General features: G+C 37.0%; 1 protein-coding gene across 8 annotated transcripts in view; it reads right to left on the bottom strand.

The window, feature by feature from the left end:
- Positions 1-12,569, bottom strand: part of myt1la (myelin transcription factor 1-like, a) — a 130,706-nt gene that overhangs the window by 48,493 nt on the left and 69,644 nt on the right. The gene's annotated exons all lie outside the window — the stretch shown is intronic.

Raw genomic sequence — 12,569 nt, 5'->3', positions numbered from 1 at the left:
CAGGCTTATGAGCATGAAGTGTACTTTTTAGCTAAATTAGTTTTTTTAAAACTATTTAATTATTATTATTATTATTACTATTATTATTTAAATATTGTTGAATAGGGTATCATGTTTCCAGTTTAATTACTAGCATATATTTTCAACAAAAACGAATGAAGGTTTAAAATACTTTCTTTTTTTTTTTTTTGGCATATTAGAGTTGAAAAGGGGATTATTTTAACCTTTTATTTTTCAGAAAATACTGCAAACAGAGAGAAACAAATATTTTCCAAGTGTCTGGACATAAAACGCTCTAAAATATAATTATAAAAAATATTTATCCCTCTGTATTGAGTTTTTTTTTCAACAATATAAATATAAATAAGACTGAATAAGAATGTTTTGGGTATGTACTGTGTGCTGATGGAGAATTTTTTTTTAATAAAAATAAAAGTACAAATATGTATATTAACTATAATCTATAATAATAAGTTAACAAATAACTACTTAAAGTGTAATTCTCATGTTCTCTTACCATTAGACTGAAAAAAAAAAATCTAAGCAGCGACAAAAATTAAATGCACGGAAACAAATAACTGTTATTTTGCCTGAAGTGTCTTACCTTAAAAATTGTGAACTTTGACTAATTTGATGTGTAATCTCTGAAAAGATTATGCAAGAATGAAGAAAAGTGCTATGAACACATTGCTAAAGATAATCTGGCTTCTGGGGACAATTATTGAACTACTGACGCAAAAAAAAAAATCTTTAATGTTGTCAAGATTATCATTTGCAAAATAATTTCAGATACGGTTTTACAGTATTTACAGATTTTTTTTTATGACAGATAGACAAAAAAGTTTTTTAATGTATATATTTACAACCAATAAGCTTTTCCTCAAGCATCCTTAAGGTCGTAACCTCAAACCTTCAGTTGGTTAACAACTAGAAGATGCACAAAAGAACTATCAGGTCTTTACTGATATAATACTAGAATCAGATATGTTCGCCATCACACAGACTCACATTTGTATTGATGAGAGGACAATAAAAACATGAGCTGTGATTTTATAATACGTTCTTGTGGTCCTTATGCTTGGTCAGGGCTCAGCAGACTGTGAAATATTGTGGATCCAGATCTCTTTTGCAGGCAGTTATCATCCTCATCCTAAGATACTGCTTTAAGGTGTACAAATCAGCACAAGTGGACGAATGACTACTGGCAAAATGCTTCTGTTTGAGACTGACTGTATGATTGAAAAAGATTTTACTTTAAAACCAGTATAGAAGCAAGGTTAAAAAACCAATATAACACACTTGTTACAACTTTGATCATTATAAAACATGTTCCTGTGGAGGTTAACTTGAAATGAGATTTAAATAAACTAAGTTGGAAATGTAAAATTGCCACATATAAATGAACTTCAGAAATTTTGTCTTATTTAAGTGTTATTTAACATCACTAAACTAACCTAAAGTGCACAGATCAATTTAAAGCAATAAAAATTGCTAAATTCAGATACTATCTATTTACAAAAGCAATTGCAGGTTACAGTATTTACAGAGTAACAGATAAGAAAAAACTATATAATATTACACAATTTTATCTATATAGGATTTCTTTGCCACTGCAAGTCGAAACCTGAACATCAACAATGTAAGTATAAAATGTAACAATTTTAAAAAAATCAAATGTATTAAAATGTAATTTTCTTCATTTTCAACAACTTTAACAGTTTCATGTATTTAATTGTAATGTTTAATATTACAATTAATTATTATAAAATTAATTAATTATTAGTATTTAGATAATTTATGATAAAATTTATATATTTAACATGAAAAAGTATTTTACATTGTGCATAACAATTATGTAAAGCTCAAACCACAAAAAAATTATAAAAATTCTTTATATTATGACAGCCTATTGCATAGACCAAAGGCAACCCAACCTAAAACCTAAAAATATTAGCTGTACAATCATTAAAATCATAAAATATAAATAACTGTTAAAAATAATGGATAGATAGATAGATAGATAGATAGATAGATAGACAGACAGACAGACAGACAGACAGACAGACAGACAGACAGACAGACGGACGGACGGACGGACAGAGACAAACAGACGGACGGACGGACGGACGGACGGACGGACGGACGGACGGACGGACGGACGGACGGACGGACGGACGGACGGACGGACAGACAGACAGACAGACAGACAGACAGACAGACAGACAGACAGACAGACAGACAGACAGACAGATAGATAGATAGATAGATAGATAGATAGATAGATAGATAGATAGATAGATAGATAGATAGATAGATGGACGGATGGACAGAGACAGACAGACAGACAGACAGACAGACAGACAGACAGACAGACAGACAGACAGATAGATAGATAGATAGATAGATAGATAGATAGATAGATAGATAGATAGATAGATAGATAGATAGATAGATAGATAGATAGATAGATAGATAGATAGATAGATAGATAGATAGATAGATAGACGGACGGATGGACAGAGACAGACAGACAGACAGACAGACAGACAGACAGACAGACAGACAGACAGACAGACAGACAGATAGATAGATAGATAGATAGATAGATAGATAGATAGATAGATAGATAGATAGATAGATAGATAGATAGATAGATAGATAGATAGATAGATAGATAGATAGATAGATAGATAGATAGATAGATAGATAGATAGATAGGCGGGCGGACGGATGGATGGATAGATGGATGGATGGACTGATATATAATAATGAAAACAAATGATAGATTGAATGACAGAAGGATGGATGAATAAATAGAAGGACAGACTGATAGATAACAACAAATGATGGATGGATAGATGGATGGATGGATGGATGGATGGATGGATGGATGGATGGATGGATGGATGGATGGATGGATGGATGGATGGATGGATGGATGGATGGATGGATGGATGGATGGATGGATAGATAGATAGATAGATAGATAGATAGATAGATAGATAGATAGATAGATAGATAGATAGATAGATAGATAGATAGATAGATAGATAGATAGATAGATAGGCGGGCGGACGGATGGATAGATGGATGGATGGACTGATATATAATAATGAAAACAAATGATAGATTGAATGACAGAAGGATGGATGAATAAATAGAAGGACAGACTGATAGATAACAAGAAATGATGGATGGATAGATGGATGGATGGATGGATGGATAGATAGATAGATAGATAGATAGATAGATAGATAGATAGATAGATAGATAGATAGATAGATAGATAGATAGATAGATAGATAGATAGATAGATAGATAGATAGATAGATATAATTACTGTTCTGACAGCTGTTAATGTTTTTCTAAAAAAAAGAAAGAAAAAGAAAAATGTGCGCCATAAAATCACACTTTTCAACCCCATAACCCTTCGATGCATCAGTCGGCCTGTCGGTGCGAGGTGCCCATTTTCTCTTTATTGTTTTATTGTGGAAGCAGGTGCCGCTTCTATGTGCTGGCGTGTTGTGCGGGCAGGCAGCCAGCGGCGTCTGTGTGGGTGAGAGCGTTTCGCGAACGACTCGCAATGACCTTGGACACCTTCGCGTTTCCCACTGGCAGGCCACGCCAATTAAAATTCCACAGGTAATTAAACCACATTTGAATACGGGAGCGGCGGAGGCAGGCTTTGAGTGGGACTGAGGTAATTATGGCAGAGAGAGAGAGAGAGAGAGAGAGAGAGAGAGAGAGAGAGAGAGAGAGAGAGAGAGAGAGAGAGAGAGAGAGAGAGAGAGAGAGAGAGAGAGAGAGAGAGAGAGAGAGAGAGAGAGAGAGAGAGATCTGCGAGCCTTTCAGTACTGCCGGGAGAAATAATGACTTCAGTCAGACAAGCTCCTGGTGGACAAATCCTCTGATGAACTTGACTAACACCAGCAATGGCCTGAATATTAGCCTGGTCCTGCTTTATTTGATCATGTCCGCAGCAGCTGTCATAATAACGGGCTAATATTGATGAATGAGAATAATGTTTCTAAAACAGGCGATTATTTTTTTAATTGAAAGTCTTCAAATAGTCGTTCTGTTACAGCGAGGCACCTCGGATTATCTGACGGAAACACTCTTTGGTTTTAATTGGGCTGAATACCAAGGGCACATCCAGGCTGTGGTCTGCTGTCAATTCTAGACATGTGGCAATATAATATTTTGTTGTTGTGATAATTGCTGAAGCTTTTAAAATGATATATGATATTATCACAATACTGACATTAGATGCAGTGAGAAATAGCAACATTTGTTAGATTTGAGATCACCTAAGGTTATTAAATGCTTTAGTTTAAATGGTGCCTTATTGGTACATGTTAACACATTTTAATTTGTTCAATTTAAAATTGCAAAATAGTCAAACATGTTAAAATCAGAACATGTTATATTCATTATCACAATATACTGTACTATTATACTGAACATCAGCTCGTCTACACTGCAAATACTGATAAACCAGAATAAATATAAAACACTTTTTAAAGGGCACCTATGTTTGGACATAACTGTGTGTAGCTATAGAGTCTCCACAGTCATACTGGGGTGATATAAAGATATGAAGTCTCTTTTTTTAATTCCCTGACGTTAAAATAGTACAAAATCCCTCCCATTTTGAGGCCCACTGCAACGTGAAGTAGGAGACGGGTTTCTCCGTCCACCGAATTGATTGACAGCCCCTTATTAACATCCCAGATAGCAAAACTCATGTGGCTCAAATCTGGCCCACACCAGACACTTAAATCTGGCCCACATACCGCATGGAATGATGGCAATAGGGTGGTCCACTCCTGTTTGCCAGATATGGGCCACAATTAAGCCATAGACGTTCCACATGTCAGCCAGATTTCAACCAAATAGATCAGAACTGACCCTTTTCTTTGCCACATTCTGCTCGTATTCTGGCCCAGATCCGGCCCACATCAGACACTTAAATCTGGCCCACATACCGCATGGAATGATGGCAATAGAGCGTTCCAATCCTGTTTGCCAGATATGGGGCACAATTAAGCCATAGACATTCTACATGTCAGCCAGAATTCAACCAAATGAAACAGAACTGACCCTATTCTGGGTCACAATTTGCTTTTATCCTGGCTCAGATCTGGCCTACACTTTGCACATGCTGGGTGTGGCAAAATACAAAAATCCCAGCATGCATTGCAGTATGAATACATTCTACAGCTTATTAATGCTCCAGTCTTCATTATTTGCTGTTGATTCTGCTATTTATGTTGACGTTGTTGATTTTGTCACTTTTAGTCTCCTGTTTGTGACTTTTGTTCATTTTGTTAATTGTCACTGTTGTTGAGGTTCATACGCTGATTATTGATGTCTCTGTGAGCAGAGGTTGAACCATAGAATTTTTTTAGCTTATAAACTTTCAAAATGCTGTGGCATGTGCAAGCATGTTATTACGTTACTTCTAATAATGGATTAAACATTGGTTAACATCAGTGAATTATATTATTTCATCACAGGTTGCGTCTCACCTAATTGTATTTTTTTGTACTTGGCTTGTTTGCTGTAATGAATAAACTTGTCAAGCAAAGTTCTTAAGTTACAGCGGCCCAAAAGAAAAATTATATTAAGAGGTTCTGGGTTATGAGCCCAACTAAAGCAAACACTTTTCTCCATGAGGGTGACTTTAGTTTATGTGGTCCACATATGTTTTAAGATAACTGGGCCACATTTGCCATATTTTTTCTGGGCCACAATAGGCTCACAGCCACATATACCGGAGCTAACTGTACCAAATATTTGCCAAATGTGGCCCCACATTTTTTGTAGGATAACTGGGCCACATTTGCCACATTTTCTCTGGGCCACAATAGGCTTACAGCCACATTATCCAGAGCTAACTGTACCAAATATTTGCCAAAAGTGGCCCACATTTGTTTTAGGATAACTGGGCCTCATTTTCCATATCTTCTCTGGGCCACTATAGACTAACAGCTGCATTAACCAGAGTTTACTGTGCCGAATATTTGCCAGAAATGGCACACATGTCTTAAGATAACTGGGCCACATTAGCCATATTTTCTCTGGGCCACTATGGGCTTACAGTCACACTAGCCAGAGCTTACTGTGCCAAATATTTGCCAAAAATGGCCCACATATGTCTTAAGATAACTGGGCCATATTTGGCATAGCAGATCTTTACCACTTTATGCTCAAAGCCACATTAGCCAGAGATTACTGTGCCAAATATTTACCAAAAGTGGCCCACATATGTTTTACAATAACTAGGCCACATTTGCACCCACACATGTGAGCCACTTTAGGTTTAGACCCAGATTACCCTTAAATGACTATGCCCCATTTTTGCCAACTGTGGCCCACATTTGTTTTCCATCATTTGGGCCAAATTTAATTAAATGGCCCATATATGAATTTTAATCTTTGGCCCCCCAATGTACAGGTGGCCCACTTCAGGCTTACATTCATTTTGTCTGGGCCAACTGAAAACCACCAGTGCCGCATAACTGCCTAAAGTGGCCCACATTCTTATGCTATCTGGGATGTCTCTGTAGTAACGTGTATAATCAGGGCTTGATTTGTACCGGAACATGCCAGATCTGGAACCGGCACCTTTGAAATCTGATCCAGCATCTCATTTTACCAATCCTCCTCCCCCGTCTGCTGTTCACTTTCACTTTCTTCCACAACTCCCTAACTCTCTTTACTTTCATGCATGACACCTCTACATCCTCGGGTAACATGCCGGATCCATAACTCCGATCTGTTCCGGGACCTCGTAATTCACAAAATAAACACTGCATATAATCATATCAACAAGAAAGGACGTGCACAAAGCAACTGGGATTAAAAGATCTGCTAAGGCAGAGATTTAGGCACACTGTGACAGGCACGTGGGAATGGTGGCCGGAAAGAACTATCATTAAAGGCACAGGTCCCAAATACAGCTACATTGTGTTCAGCGCAGAAAATCTCAACATTCTGAAAGGTGTAATAAATAATCTGATAGGTGTTTTGAGCTGAACTTGGCAGACACGTTTTGGAGACACAAAGACTTATGTTAAATCTTACAAAGTGGGGTCAAATAGTTACCCTTTAAAACGATTTTTTTGAACTTGAGTGACTACATGTCTATGGATGCTGTATTCCAATCAAATCAGTTTGCCCAGATTGAGAAATGTATTTCTTATTTATTGTCATTCAAAATAGATGCTACTTAAAAAAAAGATTGTTATTGATAAACTACATATAAATTATTAATTAAACAATTTTACATTTTTTTTTATTGTTAATGCTGTCTCTATATTTACCCACCAAAATAATTAATCACCATTTGTCCAAATCTGTTTATCAAAGTGGTTTCTATCCTATGTTTTTGCATTCGACAATAATGAAAGTTCATTACGACTATTAGGGATGCAACAAAATAAAAAATTCCATATTAAATATCAATTTTTAAGAAGACTTTTTAGGATTAAACTCAATAAGTTTGTAATGTATGTTTATACTAATTTAATAAAATGAATAGAATAAAAATAACTGCATTTTATTAACAAGAGTGACTCATTGGTAAGCAAAAAAGTTGAGTGCCGTAATCTATGAGTGTATGTGTAAATGAGATATTGTATGGGTGCTTCCCAGCATGATGCTGATTTTATGGAAGGGTATCCTCTGAAAAAAAAAAGACATTCCAGGGTAGTTGTCGGTTCAATCCGCTGTGACGATCCCTGATAAATCACAGACTAAACCAAAGGAAAATTAAGGAATGACTTGAAAGGTGTCCAGCATTGCCATTTACCAGCATGATCAGGACAGCACAGCAGCACTATTACAAGCAGCAAGAAGAAGTAAACCACATAGACATGTAATATCAGCATACAATTCGAGTGGACTTTGTTTTTCTGGTGAACATGTGTGGTTGACGCATAGATAAACACAAGGGTTCATGGACAAAATATCCAAAGATCAAAATATTGAGCTATTTTCTTTGACCATAGTGAATGAGCTCTTGATGTTGCGACAACAAACATGGTGCAAAGAAATGAATGGGCTTCAGAACTTTTTCTATCCGAATATCCGACAACAAATGGAGGAAGGGTGAAACCAGCGCACTGAGCAAAATGAACAATTGATTTAAAAATACAGATTTGCTGCATCCCTAACGACTACCACTGTTAGTCATGTCTTAATACTAGGGATGTAACGGTATCAAAATTTCATGCTACGGTAATACCTCGGTATGAAAAATATTAAACCATTTAAAAAAAACTCGAAAAGGACAAGCCATGAGTGAGATATAGGTCTCTTGGTGGTACAAGTCAATGTCTCCATCAATCTGAGCAGTGTGCTGTGTTCTGCTGTCCCCTTGACTAAAAGAATCCCCATCATGTTAGTTGTATTCCCCGACTTGTATTTCAGCACAGTCTGGCAGTGCCTGCATACCCTTTTTCTGTCACCTTTTCTTCTTTTTTGTTTCTTTTCAGAGAGAAACTGAAATGCTTCCACACATCTGATTTAAAACCCGCTTTAGGTTCGACCATTTTTAGCTCTTTTTCTTTGCCGCTACTAGCAGCACCCTCCATTTCTGCATTACTGGATCTATAGCGACAACAGACAGCAAAGGATGATGGCCACGCCTGGGCTGATGAAAATTGTAGTTTCCGCTACCTCCCATTCGCTCCATTCGCCTGAGCAAACTTTTTACCAAAAGACCTATAATTTTATTGAGTCACAACCACGGTAATATTGAAAGAAATTGCTATTGCGGTATGATGGTATTTACAGTATTGTTACATCCCTACTTAATTCCAAATGTAGTAGACTAGTAGAAAAGATGTCTTTACAACAAGGCATCTGATTAGTCAACAGCAACGCTTTTTAGTTTTAACTGGCCAGAATATCAAGGGCACGTTCAGGCTATGGTCTACAATCAAGTTGTCTTGACACCAAGTATGTTCACACAGATTATGACATTATAGGTTCGCATTATAGTTGAGCAAATACATCAGCTGGCTGTTGGTGTTGGAGTTGCCATAGGAGCATTCAGCTCCTCTGCGCTCCTACACTGCAGCATCCACAGGCATGCGTGGCAAGGCGCTGTCACCATGGTGATCTCCCCCTCAGGAGTGGGATTTGCCATTTGAGCAGACAGAGAGAGAGAGAGAGAGAGAGAGAGAGTGTGTGTGTGTGCGAGAGAGAGGGAGATCAGTGATTCTGAGCCTGACAGACGTCTCCCCGCTAACCTCTCTTCATTCTCGCCCTCCCAAAAAGCAGAACAAAGGAGGTGCCGGTGTTGTGCATTCTGCAGGGCTCTTTCTGTGTCTGCAGCTCGGTTGCCTTCTCTGTCACTGCGGAGCCTAAAATCGCGACGTACGATCGCTCTGCCACACACACATACTGAGAGGCTGTTTGGCGTGATTATGCCCTTGGCGGTTCAATTTACCGTGGAGACTCGTGAAGTCTGACCCTGAAGCGGGGTTTTACATCTCGTTGTGGTAGCATTCACACAGGTTGGATTTCTGCATGAGATATCAGATGGATGGAGGTGTTAACTGGAAAAAGAAGCTCTTGAAATAATAAAGATGTGTTGGGTCTGTCTCAAATAGACAGGGTGTTTGAGGAGGAAAATGTCTGAATGGGTAAAAATATATGCAATGCAAGCAATTTGAGTGAGTGTAACTGGATATTCCTAATTAGCTTCCTAAAAAAATCATACAGTTAAAATATCTTTAATATTCTTTAATTATCTTTAATATCTTTAAGGTGCTGTATGTAAGTGTTTGACTCTTTTAAAGCATACAAATAACATAATACATGTTTGCAGATATGTAAGAAACATGCTAAGTCTGAAAAACAATGCTGAAGTCAGATCTTCTGCTTTGAAAATGTCTGTTACGTGCTGGAATGTCTGTCCTTGTTTTGGTCCCTTTAACCCGCCCAATGCCAGTTTAGCCAATTAGATTTCAGCACCCTGGATTGCCTTGTTAAAAAATAGGGAATGAATTTCATTCATTCAGTCAGTCAGAAAGGCTCTTAAAGTATGTGTCTGTGCCTGTAATCTGATCTCCGGTGGACAGTAGCCGACTCCAAAATGAGACACACATTTAGAGTTCCACATGAGGTGGTTATTAAGTAGCAAATAATATAAGTATTATGAACATAAACATTAGGTGAGGAGTTTACATTGTAACCCCATGTCCTAACACCACACTAAGTGACGAGATATGTAGTGATAAGCAATTTCGCTGTTTGCACCAGACAAAACATGACAGAAATTTAAAAAGGTAAACTGTCTGCTGCTGTTTTTAGTATTATGGCAATAAATGTCATGTAAAATGGCTTTCGAACTAGCATTATTAGCATTTAACGTTAAATGAAGCACATGAGATGTACCTGAGGTGATCATTGTCATTTTATAGTTTATCCTGTTTTTTAGTAATAAAAGCCGTTTCTAAAATATAAATTTCAGGTGTTGGTTAGGACAAAAACTCCTTTTAACATGGAAAATATTCAGTCTACCACGTTGTTTCTTTTATTAAGAACACGACTTAAATGAGCCTTAAATCAGCCTTTAGGCTTGATAGTCAGGCTCGCTCTTGTTGATGTCGTCGATCTGCCAATCTGTGCTTGCGTGTTTTGAACCAGTCATTGTATTCAAATGTCAGATATTTATGTGTATGAAAAAAGACAAAGGTACTAAAATTTACTAACAAAAGTATGCAATGCACAAATTAAAATTACTACGAATGATTCATAAAGGTCAGAATGAACTTTCAATAATTAAATTATTCACTTTTAAAGTTAGTTGCTGATTTTGGAATAGCACAGTAAGTTAATATTTCTGCCATTTGTAGGAAGAACCAATTAGAGTTATATGCATGGTAAGTATTGCAGTTTCATTTCAGAATGAACCGACATGAAATAATTAATTTTTTAAACTAAATTATTTAAATGAATGATTCAGTGAGAGTTGTTGAACTCAGAACAGCATACTAGCATACTACTCATACTGTCTATGGTACAAAGATAAGGCAGAAATATTCATAATACACTAGTACCCAATTCTGAATTCAGTCAGTCACTTTTTTATTCTCTAAAATATTCAGTGTTATTGAACGAATCTGTTGGATGAACGATTCAGTGACTCATCAAAACAGTTTCTAAACCTGCAAAGTATGCAGCACTACTAGTCTTACTATTCCTGTGATATGCCAGAAATAGCAAGGGTAGTACACACTAATTTAGTCCTGAATTCAGTGGTCACGTTTTATTCCTGAATGAATCACTGTTAATTAATAACGCATTTAAATGAATGAATCATTGATTCACACAAAACTGTACTCACTGTAGTTAAGAATAAAACAGATTGGGCGCAAGAGGTAAACATTTTGAAGTAACACAATTAGCCCATGGTTGATAAATGTCAGAAGCATCCCATTATATAATGTTTAGCACTGTCTTGCTGCAGTATATGAAAGAGACATCTGGCTCAGCCTCACAGTTGAATTAACAGTTTGGGTGAATTACAAACCCCTCACAGATAACAAACAAGCCCTCGGCATGTATAGCACAGATCATTTCCAATGACTTGATGAGCAAGAAGCCAGCAGACCGCATAGACTGCATCCCGAAGAATACCCTTTAAAAAAAAAGCAAGTGAGTGAGAAGGGAAGACAGAGGACGAAACTGCATGTGCCGCCCACACAGTCCAGAGCCCATCTGTTTGCATGCTGCTGGTGAGCTACCGGCGCACAAATATGATTTTTCAATGCTACACAAAACCAAGGTGTAAATTATAGCCTAAGGCAATAAATGAATGCCGCCTGTAAGCGTCTATCATGCTAAATCTCAATAAACTGTTGAGAAGCGAAAAGACAAAAGGATCCATCAGCGGCTCCGTCTCAACAATCTGTGGTCACAGTTCCATTGACTTCCATTCAGCCCAAAAGACATTAATGTTGATAAAACACTCCATTAGTGCAAATAGCATATTATATGTGAGTGGTGCTTTAGCAACCGATGCACAAACTCATAATTTTTGACCTCAGAATACTTTGTTGCTGCATGTTTTGATGATAAAATATAAAAATGCAGATGCCAGGTTTAAACTAAAGTTTTTTTTTTCCAAAACAGCATATTTTCCAAAACAACACTGTGATTTTTCATCAACTGAAACAGCCTTTTGGCATTTGAACACATCTGTTTTATTGTAAAATGTGAATTTTTTTGAATGGCAGTTTGTGGTGCAACTAAACAGCTGTTTGAGAGCAAAGTTGAATGGCGAAACTCACTAAACTTCCTTTCTCAACAGTGTTTGAGTCCATTTTTCAATGAAAACAACAACAACAAATTGTTCCAGCTGAATCAAACCTTACATTTTAAGGGCTCTATTTTAATGATCTAGGATCTAAGTCTAAAGCGCATGGCGCAAAATGATTAAGGCCATGTCTGAATCCACTTTTGCTATTTTAAAAATAAAAAAATACACTCTGCGCCCTGGCGCATGGTATAACAGGGTTGTACTTAAACTCTTATGAGTTATGAGTGTGTTTTGA

The sequence above is a fragment of the Danio rerio genome, chromosome 20, assembly GCF_049306965.1.
Source record: "Danio rerio strain Tuebingen ecotype United States chromosome 20, GRCz12tu, whole genome shotgun sequence".
NCBI lineage: Eukaryota > Metazoa > Chordata > Actinopteri > Cypriniformes > Danionidae > Danio > Danio rerio.
The sequence above is the reverse complement of the archived record's forward strand: the minus strand, read 5'-3'. Positions and strand labels throughout refer to the sequence as shown.